The sequence below is a fragment of the Macaca nemestrina genome, chromosome 11 (genome assembly GCF_043159975.1).
Source record: "Macaca nemestrina isolate mMacNem1 chromosome 11, mMacNem.hap1, whole genome shotgun sequence".
NCBI classification, from domain to species: Eukaryota; Metazoa; Chordata; class Mammalia; order Primates; family Cercopithecidae; genus Macaca; species Macaca nemestrina.
In genome coordinates this window covers 54,086,322-54,098,206 of record NC_092135.1, presented here as the reverse complement: position 1 = coordinate 54,098,206, position 11,885 = coordinate 54,086,322, and the positions used below count along the sequence as shown (strand labels likewise).

General features: G+C 37.6%; 1 pseudogene; it reads right to left on the bottom strand.

Annotated features, from left to right (window-relative positions):
* Nucleotides 1-9,189: 9,189 nt before the first annotated feature.
* Nucleotides 9,190-9,916, bottom strand: LOC105493226 (large ribosomal subunit protein uL16-like; annotated as a pseudogene).
* Between the last annotated feature and the right edge of the window lie 1,969 nt (nt 9,917-11,885).

Below are 11,885 nucleotides of genomic sequence, written 5' to 3'. Positions count from 1 at the left end.
GCTTTTAATCTAATATATAGCCTATATTGAAATTTTCTCAGTTGTTCAAATACTGTTATTTTTCCTCTTATCTTGAGTCATTCAATGATCAAGTTATGTGTTTTTAATCACTATTAATCTGGGGAGAGGTTGGCAAGCTTTCCGTGGTGGCTCAGATAGCAAATATTTTGGGTTTTGTGGGCTACCCCATATATTTTCTGTTGCAGCTGCTCAGCTCTGCTATTGTAGCACAAAAGGAGCCACATACAATATGTAAATGAATGAGTGTGGCTGCAGCCGATACACTTTTTTTTTTTTTTTTTTTTTTTTGAGATGGAGTTTTGCTCTTGTTGCCCAGGCTGGAGCGCAATGGCACAGTCTCAGCTCACTGCAACCTCTCCCTTCCGGGTTCAAGCGATTCTCCTGCCTCAGCCTCCCAAGTAGCTGAGATTACAGGCACCCACCACCATGCCTGGCTAATTTTTATTTTATTTTATTTTATTTTTTTTTTAGTAGAGGCGAGGTTTCACCGTGTTGGCCAGGCTGGTCTCAAATTCCTGACTTCAGGTGATTCACCCGCCTTGGCCTCCCAAAGTGCTGGGATTACAGACGTGAGCCACTGCACCCAGCCAACTTTTTTATGGCCTCTGAGGTTTGAATTTCATATAAAATTCATGATTCACAAAATAATATTATTCTTCCTTTGATTTTTTCCAACAATTTTAAATATAAAAATCATTCCTAGTTTGTTGATTGTATAAAATCAGGCAGCAAACTGGATTTATCCTATGGCCTATGGTTTGCTAATCTCTGATCTAGAGCAGCACTCTTTGTTTTTTTTTTGTGGGGGGTCTTTAACGATATTGTCATTTTTGAAAAGTCCAGGCCTATGGTCATATTCTGATTTTCTTCTTCACTATTAAATACAGGTTTAGCTTTTTGGCAAGAGTACTACAAAAATGGTATTGTGTTTTTCTCAGTGCATTGCACGTCAAGAAGTATAAATGATGTCAATTTATCCTGTTATTTGTGAAGCTCTCATCTTTTAATTCAGTTTTGTGACTATAGGATAATATTTCTTATTGATCTAAATGTATCCATACATGTTCTCATAAACATGAATTTTATAGTGGAAAACCTACGTTTTTCCAAAAATTAAATTTTGTATTTTATTTCTATTTTTTTAACTTTCATTTTAAGTTCAGGGGTACATGTGCAGGTTTGTTACCTAGGTAAACTTGTGTCATGGGGTTTGTTGTACAGATTATTTCATCATCCCAGTATTAAGCCTAGTACCCATTAGTTATGTTTCCTGATCCTCTCTCTGCTTCCACCCTCCACCCTCTGATGGGCCCCAATGTATGTTGTTTCCCTCTAAACGTCCATGTTTTTTCATCATTTAGCTCCCACTTATAAGTGAGAACATGCAGTATTTGTTTTTCTGTTCCTGTGTTAGTTTGCTGAGGATAATGGCTCCCAGCACCATCCATGTCCCTGCAAAGGACATGATCTCTTTCTTTTTTATGACTGCATAGTATTCCAATATGGAGCTATGATTGGTGTATTTTATTTACTGACTGTTTTGGAAAGTCATCACAAATGTGTATATGTACCATATTTTCTTTATCCAGTCTGTCATTGATGGCCATTTAAATTGAGTCCATGTCTTTGCTATTATGAATAGTGCTTCAGTGAACATATGCATGCATCTGTCTTTATAATAGAACGATTTATATTCCTTTATACCCAGTAATGAGATTGCTGGGTCAAATAGTATTTCTGTTTTTAGTTCTTTGAGGAATCACCACACTGTCTTCTACAATGGCTGAACTAATTTACACTCCTCCAAGAGTGTATAAGTGTTCCTTTTCTCCACAATCTTGCCAGCATCTGTAATTTTTTGACTTTTTAATAATAGTCACTATGACTGGTGTGAGATGATATCACATAGTGGATATGATTTGTATTTCTTTAATGATCCGTGATGTTGAACTTTTTTTCATGATTGTTGGCCCCAGGTATGTCTTCTTTTGAGAAGTGTCTGTTCATATCCTTTACCCACTTTCAATTTTTACTGTATTTAATTGATCAATTGATTGATTTATTGAGATGGAATCTCACTTTGTTGCCCAGGCTGAAATGCAGTGGTGCGATCTCTGCTCACTGCAACCTCCACCTTCTGGGTTCAAGCGATTCTTGTGCCTAAGCCTCCCAAGTGGCTGGGATTACACCATGCCCAGCTAATTTTTGTATTTTTAGTAGAGATGGGTTTTCGCCATCTTGGCTAGGCTGGTCTCCAACTCCTGACCTTAAGTGATCCACCCGCCTCAGCCTCCCAAAGTGCTGGGATTACAAGTATGAGTCACTGTGTCCAGCTCCTTTAACCACTTTTTAATGGGGTTGTTTTTTCTTGGAAATTGTTTAAGTTCCTTATAGATGCTGAACATTAGCCCTTTGTAGGATGCACAGGTTGCAAAAATTTTCACCCATTCTATAGTTGTCTGTTTACTCTGTCACTTGTTTCTTTTGATGTGCAGAAGCTCTTTAATTAGATCTGATTTGTCAATTTTTGCTTTTGTTGTAATTGCTTTTGGTGTCTTTGTCATGAAATCTTTGCCCATGCCTATGTCCTGAATGATATTGTCTAGGTTGTCTTCTAGGTTTATATAGTTTTGAGTTTTATAATTAAGCTTTTAATCCATCTTGAGTAATTTTTGTATAAGGTGTAAGGAAGGGGTCCAGTTTTAAACCATGGCTTGCCAGTTATCCCAGCATTACTTATTGAATGGAAAATCTTTTCCCCATTCAATAAATTTATCTATTGCTTGTTTTTGTCAGATTTGTCAAATATTAGATAGTGGCAGGTGTACAGTCTTATTTCTGGGTTTTCTATTCTGTTCCATTGGTCTATGTGTCTGTTTTTGTACTGGTACCATGCTGTTTTGGTTACTGTAGCCCTATAGTGTAGTTTGAGGTAGGGTAACGTGATGCTTCCACTTTTGTTCTTTTTGCTTAGGATTGAATTGGCTACTTGGACTCTATTTTGCAAGCCCAAGAGTTCTTAACAGAGAAACAATTATATGCAGAGATGATCAACCATTAGGAAATTATGCATTGCTTATGGGCACAAGGTTTATAATAGGCAGAAATTTGCAAATGAACTCAGCAGAGTTTTACATTACTTTTATTTTATTAAAAAGTTAAAAAGATTACCTGCAGAAAACAAAATCAATCAAATTCCTCTGTTCATGGTACGCTATCATCTTTTCTCCTTGTTCACTTTATATCTTCTTGTTATTTTCAAGCCACCCCTGACCACTCAACTGCATTTGGATATATATATTCTTTTCAGATTACATATATGTATACATACAGTGTATTATAATCTCATTCTTTTTCTGATTTTCTTATTCTTTATTGTTTTCAGGATTTATGTGTATTTTTCTATGTGTCAGTTTGCTCTGATCATATTCCATAGTACACATTTATGCTACTTTATTTCCCTAGCAAAGTGCACCTAAATTGCTTCCAACTTCCTTCCATCACAAATAATGCTGTGATAAACATAATGACACACAACTCCTTTGGTGTCTCTGCACATATTTCTCTGGACATATACTGAAGAGAATGATTGCCATGTCTTAGGGGATGCACATTCCATACCACAGTTTACACTGCCAGACTAAAAGAGCTCTGTTGCTCTTCATGCCTGCCACAATGCACAAGATTCCTATTTCTCCATAAGCTCACCAACATTTGGTGGTATCTCTAGTTTTTGTCAAAGTGGTGTGTATAAAGTGGTGCCTCATGTTTTAATTTGCATCCACATAAGAATCAGTGTGGTAGATCGTCTCCTTATGTAATAGTTTTTCTGTTGGATATTCATTCTGATATGGGAAATTATATTGGATTATGTGGGTTGCCCCAATGTAATTACATATGTCTAAAGTGTCTAATACCAGAAAACCTTTCCTGACTGTGATCTGAGGGAGATGTGACTATGAAAGAATGGGCAGATAAGTGGAATGTTGGTGGCTTTGAAAATGGATAGAGGTGAGATCAGGAGCAAAGAAATAGATGGCCTGTAAAAGCTGGCAAAAGTAAGCAAACAGATGCTGCTCTAGAGCTTTCAGAAAAAAATGCAGTCCTGTAGATGCCTTGATTTAGGTCCAATGAAAAAAGAGTGCTGCTCTAGATCAGAGATTAGCAAACCATAGGCCATAGGATAAATCCAGTTTGCTGCCTGATTTTATACAATCAACAAACTAGGAATGATTTTTATATTTAAAATTGTTGGAAAAAATCAAAGGAAGAATAATATTTTGTGAATCATGATTTTAGATGAAATTCAAACTTCAGCTGTTTTTCATAATTAATTTTAAAAAATATTCTTCTCCACCTTTGCCCTCTACTTTGAATATCTTTTGATGATATATTTTCCTACTAGAGTGTGGTACCAAGAGCTAAATTGTGATACGATAGGTGACTTATGAGTAGCACAGAATATAGTAGGCCCATCTCTACCTAGTTCTGGTCACCACACTTCTGTCAAGGTAGCTCGGAGAAACGACGTCTGCTTATTCACCACATCATGAGGTCACCTCAAACTAAGCAGGCAGCCAATGAAAACCAGTGAGCTTTCTTTACACTAACTTTCTGAAAGTCATTTTTTCTTATTCTACTTTGTGACTTTTTAAAAAAGCTGTAGCGTCATGGAATTTAATCCTGGTATTTAGAACACTTACTGTTTGTTTAACTCTATTAAATTTCACTTTGATTTACTCTGTTGACATCTACTTTTAATTTTATCCTGTGAAATATCTTACTGTGGCTTCCGTTCTAGTAAATCTTTGTATTTGTTGAATATACTATCTTATGTAAATGAAGTTTAATGATAAAACATTGGGTAGGGAAGAGACAGGATCAGAAATTCTGTGGAATACAACTATAAACTGCTATTTATAAAGACTGCAATCTATTAACTAATGAAGTAATTAATGAACCAATCATCAATCAATTATTATTCTTTTGGTATAGTTGACAGAAAAAATATAAATCCACATACTGTAGTATTAGGTAGCTCATGTGTCTCTTTCATTCACAGGAAAATAATGAGACACTTCATCAAATGTCTCTTTTTTTTTTTTTTTTTTTTTGGAGACGGAGTCTCGCTCTGTCGCCCAGGCTGGAGTGCAGTGGCCGGATCTCAGCTCACTGCAAGCTCCGCCTCCCGGGTCTATGCCATTCTCCTGCCTCAGCCTCCCGAGTAGCTGGGACTACAGGCGCCCGCCACCTCGCCCGGCTAGTTTTTTTTTGTATTTTTTAGTAGAGACGGGGTTTCACTGTGTTAGCCAGGATGGTCTCGATCTCCTGACCTCGTGATCCGCCCGTCTCGGCCTCCCAAAGTGCTGGGATTACAGGCTTGAGCCACCGCGCCCGGCCTCAAATGTCTCTTAAACTCTAGTCTACTCGTGACATTCCTCTGAGGTAATCTTAAAATATTAGATCAAGAGTGTGGTCTGAAGCAAAAAACAAAATTTGAAACGTGGAGGAAATTTACAAAAGCCTTTAGGTTACCAAACGAGAATTGTGAGGATTTGAGCTGCATAATCTTAGTGCTGGGATTTTGGAGCTAATATAATTCAATCCCCAGACCAAACAGATAATCTAAAAGTTTGGAAAAGTAGGGTGAACTTGGTAAGATCCTGTACTTAGAGACAAAGTGGATTTAGGACATGTTTTGCTGAACATCTTATTCAGTGATGGTTCTACCACTTACCACACCATCACTCTGTTGATCTTTATTTCTCAGCTAAGTGGCCGACTCACCTTCTTTATCTTCTTCTTTTATGGACATTTCACTGTACGGAGGCTGAAGCTGTGGGAAGCAAGTGAATTCTTTCTTTGAAGGCCATCACTTTGCCCTCAGCAGTGTTTAATTGTGGCAAATATGAACTGCTTGAAAAAAGTCTCCCTTATTTTTTCAGCCTATTTTATACTGAGGTTTTCTAGAGATCAAGAGGTAAGGCCAGATGTCTCATTTTCTCTAATTATCTTTTAAGCTCCTTGCTTGTTTAAAATATAGAAAAATGTGTTCATGAAATTAAACAACTTCCATGCCCCAGCTTTTCTTTGGTATGGAATAATTATCTGTATTTAAAACTATTGAAAGTTCTGGGTAAATTTTAAATTCCAGGTGGTTACAGAAAAGGGCTACTTTCTTTGAAGTTTTCTATGCAATCCAACTGGCTAAGGACTGATCAACCATCACATTATCATTTCAATAAACTGTGTAATAACAGGAATAAGTGAATAGGACTGTTATCTCTGTCTTTTTTTTTTTTTTTTTTTTTTTTTTTTGAGACGGAGTCTCGCTCTGTCGCCCAGGCTGGAGTGCAGTGGCGCGATCTCGGCTCACTGCAAGCTCCGCCTCCCGGGTTCACGCCATTCTCCTGCCTCAGCCTCCCGAGTAGCTGGGACTACAGGCGCCCGCCACCTCGCCCGGATAATTTTTTTTGTTATTTTTAGTAGAGATGGGGTTTCACCGTCTTAGCCAGGATGGTCTCCATCTCCTGACCTCGTGATCCCCCCGTCTCGGCCTGTTATCTCTGTCTTACAGGTAAGGAAGGTGATATAGCTAGCAAGTACGTCTGGCTCTAGAGTATGTACATTTAGCCACACTCTCTACTGTCTCTCAAAATACCCCAATGTTCTTAGTTTAAGGAATTGAATAGTCTTGATAATGGATTTTTACTCACTTGCAGTGGGAGAAGGAAAGGGAGTGCTGGAGATGTAGTAGTGGAATGTGCATTAAGACAAAAGTGTTATTCAGTTACCAATGCTTGTACTTGAGCCCTGTATGTTTTATTCACCATTTCAAACTCCTGTGTCCATATTGGATACGGGTTTCCTACCTGCATCAGAGCCTCTACATTCTTTTAGCTTCTTAACTATAATTTCTTTTCTAAATCTTGAGACCTTTTCTCTCTTTTACTGTCTTCTTTGCTTCTATCGTAGAATATACCTGTAATATTAGCTCTATAAAAATAGATGTTGGCCAATCGTTTTACTAACGTTTATAATATATCATCAGGATTATATGACAATAGAATTTTCATTGAATTATTCTGCTGTCATTCCTCTTTAGTTTACTTTCCCAGGTTTGGTTGATATTTCCTCTTGTAATTCACTAATTCTTTTTCCAAAGATGAATTTACTGTAAGCTAAGTAGATAAAAATTTGCCTACTGATTCAGGGGAGAGTTAATGAACTATCATTGATACCTACTAAACATCCATCTTTTGAGACTATATATGTCAGTAATTATAATCTATATATCTTTCTTTATGTTTAAATGTTTTATTATAAAAGTTTAAATATATGCAAAAATAGAGACTAATTTAATCAACTTTATCAACCCATCATCTAGTTTTAATAATTATTAACATTTTACTAATCTTGTCTCTTAAAGACATGGTGGATTTTTGGAATTTAAAAAATAGTGGTTAATCACATGACATATAAATTATTTTTCTATTATTTCTACAATGTTGTCACCTTATTATTTTGTACATGATAATATTATTTGAGGGCATTTATTGAAGATTCAGCTTCACTTTGATTTTTCTTAAAAAACTATGCTGTCATTTAAATGACATTTCCAATATATTATGATTTCTATAAAATTGGATCAAACTGTTTTTAATGAGTTTTCTACGACTATAAACTTATGATAACCTTGGAAATTAAAGTTTTTAACTTTTGATATAAAGCAAAGAGTACTCATCTTTGCCTGTCTACTCTTTGTGGCCATCTCATCTTCATTTAGCTGTAAATCCCTGGGTGGTGTCTTTATAGATTTGTCTTATGAATTATCAAGTGTTTTGTTGCAGAATAAAAGTAAGAATTTAAATAAGTAATGAATTATGAAGAATATTATTTAAACTTTCACCAAAAGATACAATTAAGAAAGAAAATGCGGCTGGGCAAGGTGGCTAACGCCTGTAATTCCAGCCCTTTGGGAAGTTGAGGTTGGTGGATCACCTGAGGTCAGGAGTTCAAGACCAGCTGGCCAACATGGTGAAACCCTGTCTCTACGAAAAATACAAAAAAGTAGACAGGCATGGTAGTGAGCGCCTGTAATCCCAGCTACTTAGGAGGCTGAGGCAGGAGAATCACTTGAACCTGGGAGGTGGAGGTTGCAGTGAGCCGAGATGGTGCCATTGTACTCCAGCCTGGACAACGTGAAACTTCGTCTCAAAAAAGAGAAAGAACGAAAGAGAGAGAGAGAGAAAGAAAGAAAGAAAGAAAGAAAGAAAGAAAGAAAGAAAGAAAGAAAGAAAGAGGGAGAGAGGGAGGGAGGGAAGGGAGGGAGGGAGGAAGGGAGGAAGGAAGGAAGGAAGGAAATTCAATCCAAAGATTTATAAAACAATAAATGGAAGGTTCTAGTGTAGAGTGAGAAACAGAAGCAATTTAGAATTAAGCCATGTGCTGTTGATTAATAAGAGAATATATGTGTCCTAGCTCATATGTTATACAACATTATATATGTTGTATATATGTTATCTGTTGTATATATGTTAATATATGTATATATGTTAATATATTATATATAATAAATATATTATATATGTTGTATATATGTTAATATAATATATGTTGTATATAATATATATTATATGTTCTAAGGATCCATATAATATGAAAAAAAGCGATGTTTTGGTATGCTTTAAGGTTTCTTTTCAATAGTCATGCAAGAATGGGATGACAATTTTGTAATTATGGCCTTGAGTAAGCAGCTTATTGCATTACGGTATGACAGAAGTACCTGGTGGTCTCAAAATATCCACTACTGTCTTGACCTAATACTTGAAAATTTCACAATTAATAAACCTATGGGGTTATGACATTAAATGCTTAAGTATTATAATTGCATTATATGTGAAACCTACTCCATTAAATCATAATCACCATTATCACAATGGCACCAATTAAGTTATCACATCGGGTTACCCACCCATCTAAAAGACACAGGAACAAGTTGGCGAGCTTTATGCAAGAAAGAGAGAACAGGGACAGTGTAGAAGAGAAGTTAAAGAAGCTTTGAAAACCACAAAGAGCTAGTTGTTTGATCGCAAGAAGTATCAAATCAAAGATTGGGGATGGTGTTTTTTGTTTTTGTTTTTGTTTTTAGGTGTACAGGAAGTAGAATTTATTGGTGAGTATTAAGAGGCGGGCAGCATATTGGAAGCCCTCGTGAGTGCAGGGCCCGCCATTTGTCCAGAGGACCACGATTGGGGATGTACTTAACCCCACAGCCATCTGGGATGAGCCGCTTTTCAGCCACCATGTCTTCAAATTCATCAGCATTGAACTTGGTGAAGTCCCACTTCTTTGAGATGTGGATCTTCTGGCGGCCAGGAAACTTGAACTTGGCCCTGCGCAGGGCCTCAATCACATGCTCCTTGTTCTGCAGCTTGGTGCGGATGGACATGATAACTTGGCCAATGGAACCCTGGCCACAGTGCCCTGGGGCTTTCCGAAAGCACCTCGCATGCCTGTTTGGAGCCTGTCAGCCCCAGCACAGGACAACATCTTGTTGATGCGGATGACGTGGAAGGGGTGGAGCCGCACCCGGATTATGGAAGCCATCCTTGCCGCAACTTTTTACCATGTGCTTATTGGCACAAATTTGGGCAGCCTCCAGGGCTTCAGAGGACAGCTGCTCATATTCATCTGACACCTTGTGGCCACAGAGCAGAAACTCATCCACTTTTGCCTTCTTCCGCCCTAGGTCAAAGATGCGAATCTTGGCATCAGGAACACCTCGGCAGAAGCGAGACTTTGGGTACGGCTTGTTCTTACAATACCGGTAACAACGGGCGGGGCGGCGGCCCATGGAGACACCAGGATCTTCAGTGGCGCGCCGAAGGGAAAGAGGGGGATGGTGTTCTTAAAGGCGATAACAAATGGCCAACTAGTAGCTCTACTTTTAGGTAGCCCGTGTCCAGATTATTGCAGTTTTAGATATGATACACTGAAAAGTGTTCCTTTGTATTAAAGACTTACTTTATTTTTTGTATATAATCTAGTTTTTCTTCTATAAGTTAGGATATCAATAATCATCGTTTTAAGATTTTGGAATGTTCTGAGGAAAGCCATGGGTAGCTGTACAGATTGAGATTTACTTTTATACATCCAAATAAATCCACAAGGAAGAGAAAAACATATTTTATGTGTTAGTCAGTAGAATTGGGACTTCAGTATTGTTTGGAAAACCACTCAGGTTCATGATGCAATGAAGGAGGCATCACTAAGGTTTGGCAAAGAAAATATCCTTGGTTAAAATCTCTTCTTTAGAAACCCAAATAATCACACTATATTCCTCAGACAGTATGGAGTATAATATATAAAGACTAAAAATGTAATACATAGGAACCTGATAATTAAAAATTCAGATGTGTTTATATTTTCTATTATTGGTAGATTTTTTTAAAAAAGATTCCTTTTGGCTGGTATTAAATTTGAAATAAATTTGAAAATCACAAAGTTTATAAAAAGTTTTTTTTTTTTTTTTGAGATGTAGTCTCGCTCTGTTGACTAGATTGGAGTGCAGTGGTGCAGTCTCAGCTGACTGGAACCTCCGCTTCCTGGGTTGAAGCGATTCTCCTGCCTCAGCCTCCCGAGTAGCTGGGATTACAGGTGCATGCGCCACCTGGCTAATTTTTGTATTTTTAGTAGAGACAGGGTTTTACCATGTTGGCCAGGCTGGTCTCAAACTTCTGACGTCAGGTGATCTGCCTGCCTTGGCCTCCCAGAGTCCTGGGATTATAGTCATGAGCCACAGCACCTAGCACATAAAAGTTTTTTTTTTTTAACTTTCATTTGTATTCCACATTAGGAGTCTTGTAAGGCATTATGTCATATTTTTAAAATATTTAAATTAATTTGCTAACAATGCCTTCCTATTGTGTGCATTAGACATACCATAAAATTTATGTAAAACTTGGGCATAAAGCTGAACTGTAAAGATTTTAAGCTTTTCTTAATAAAGGAACTCAGAAAATATTAAATATAATTTGATTTATTTTAAGAAGATTTAGAACAACTATTTCATGAACTCTTTTGAGCACATACTCCATGCCAAGCCCTATACTAACTGCTAAGGGAGTAGAGGGATAAGTAAACTTGATATTTGCGTGAATCATCTGGTATTTTCTGCAATGTAGTTTTTGTGAGAATGATGATCTTTAGGTTAGGCTAATGGTGAAATGACTCAAGTTATGGAAGTCTCAAATTGGGTAGACTTGCTTTCAGAGGTATTGGGTAAATGCTTAGGTACTGGAAAGAAGATGGGGGATCATAGGCAGGTACAAGTTTCTTAGAACACTCAGTTTTCAGAATCAGAGTAGGGCTATCGTTGGAACTAATTTTATTCTGATCTAGAGAAAAACTGAGGGTATTTTTATATCGTACCTAGCTAGATCCAGGTTTAGTTACATAGCCTAGAATAGTCCAGTGTGTGATGATAAGTGTAAGTACTGCAAAGTACTATGTCTGTACAAGGTAAGGAGGAAGAGAGACTGGGCATGGTGGCTCACACCTGTAATCCCAGCACTTTGGGAGGCTGAGGCCAGTGAATTTGTTGAGGCCAGGAGTTTGAGACCGGCCTGGCCAACATAGTGAAACACCTTTCCTACTAAAACTATAAAAAATTAGCCAGGCATGGTGGCATGTACCAGTAATCCCAGCTATGTGAAAGGCTGAGGCATGAGAATCGCTTGAACTCAGGAGGTGGAGGTTGCAGTGAGCCGAGATCACGCCACTGCACTTCAGCCTGGGCGACAAGCAAGACTCTGTCTCAAAAGAAAAAAAAAAAGGGAGAAAGAGAGATAGAAATCTAGATA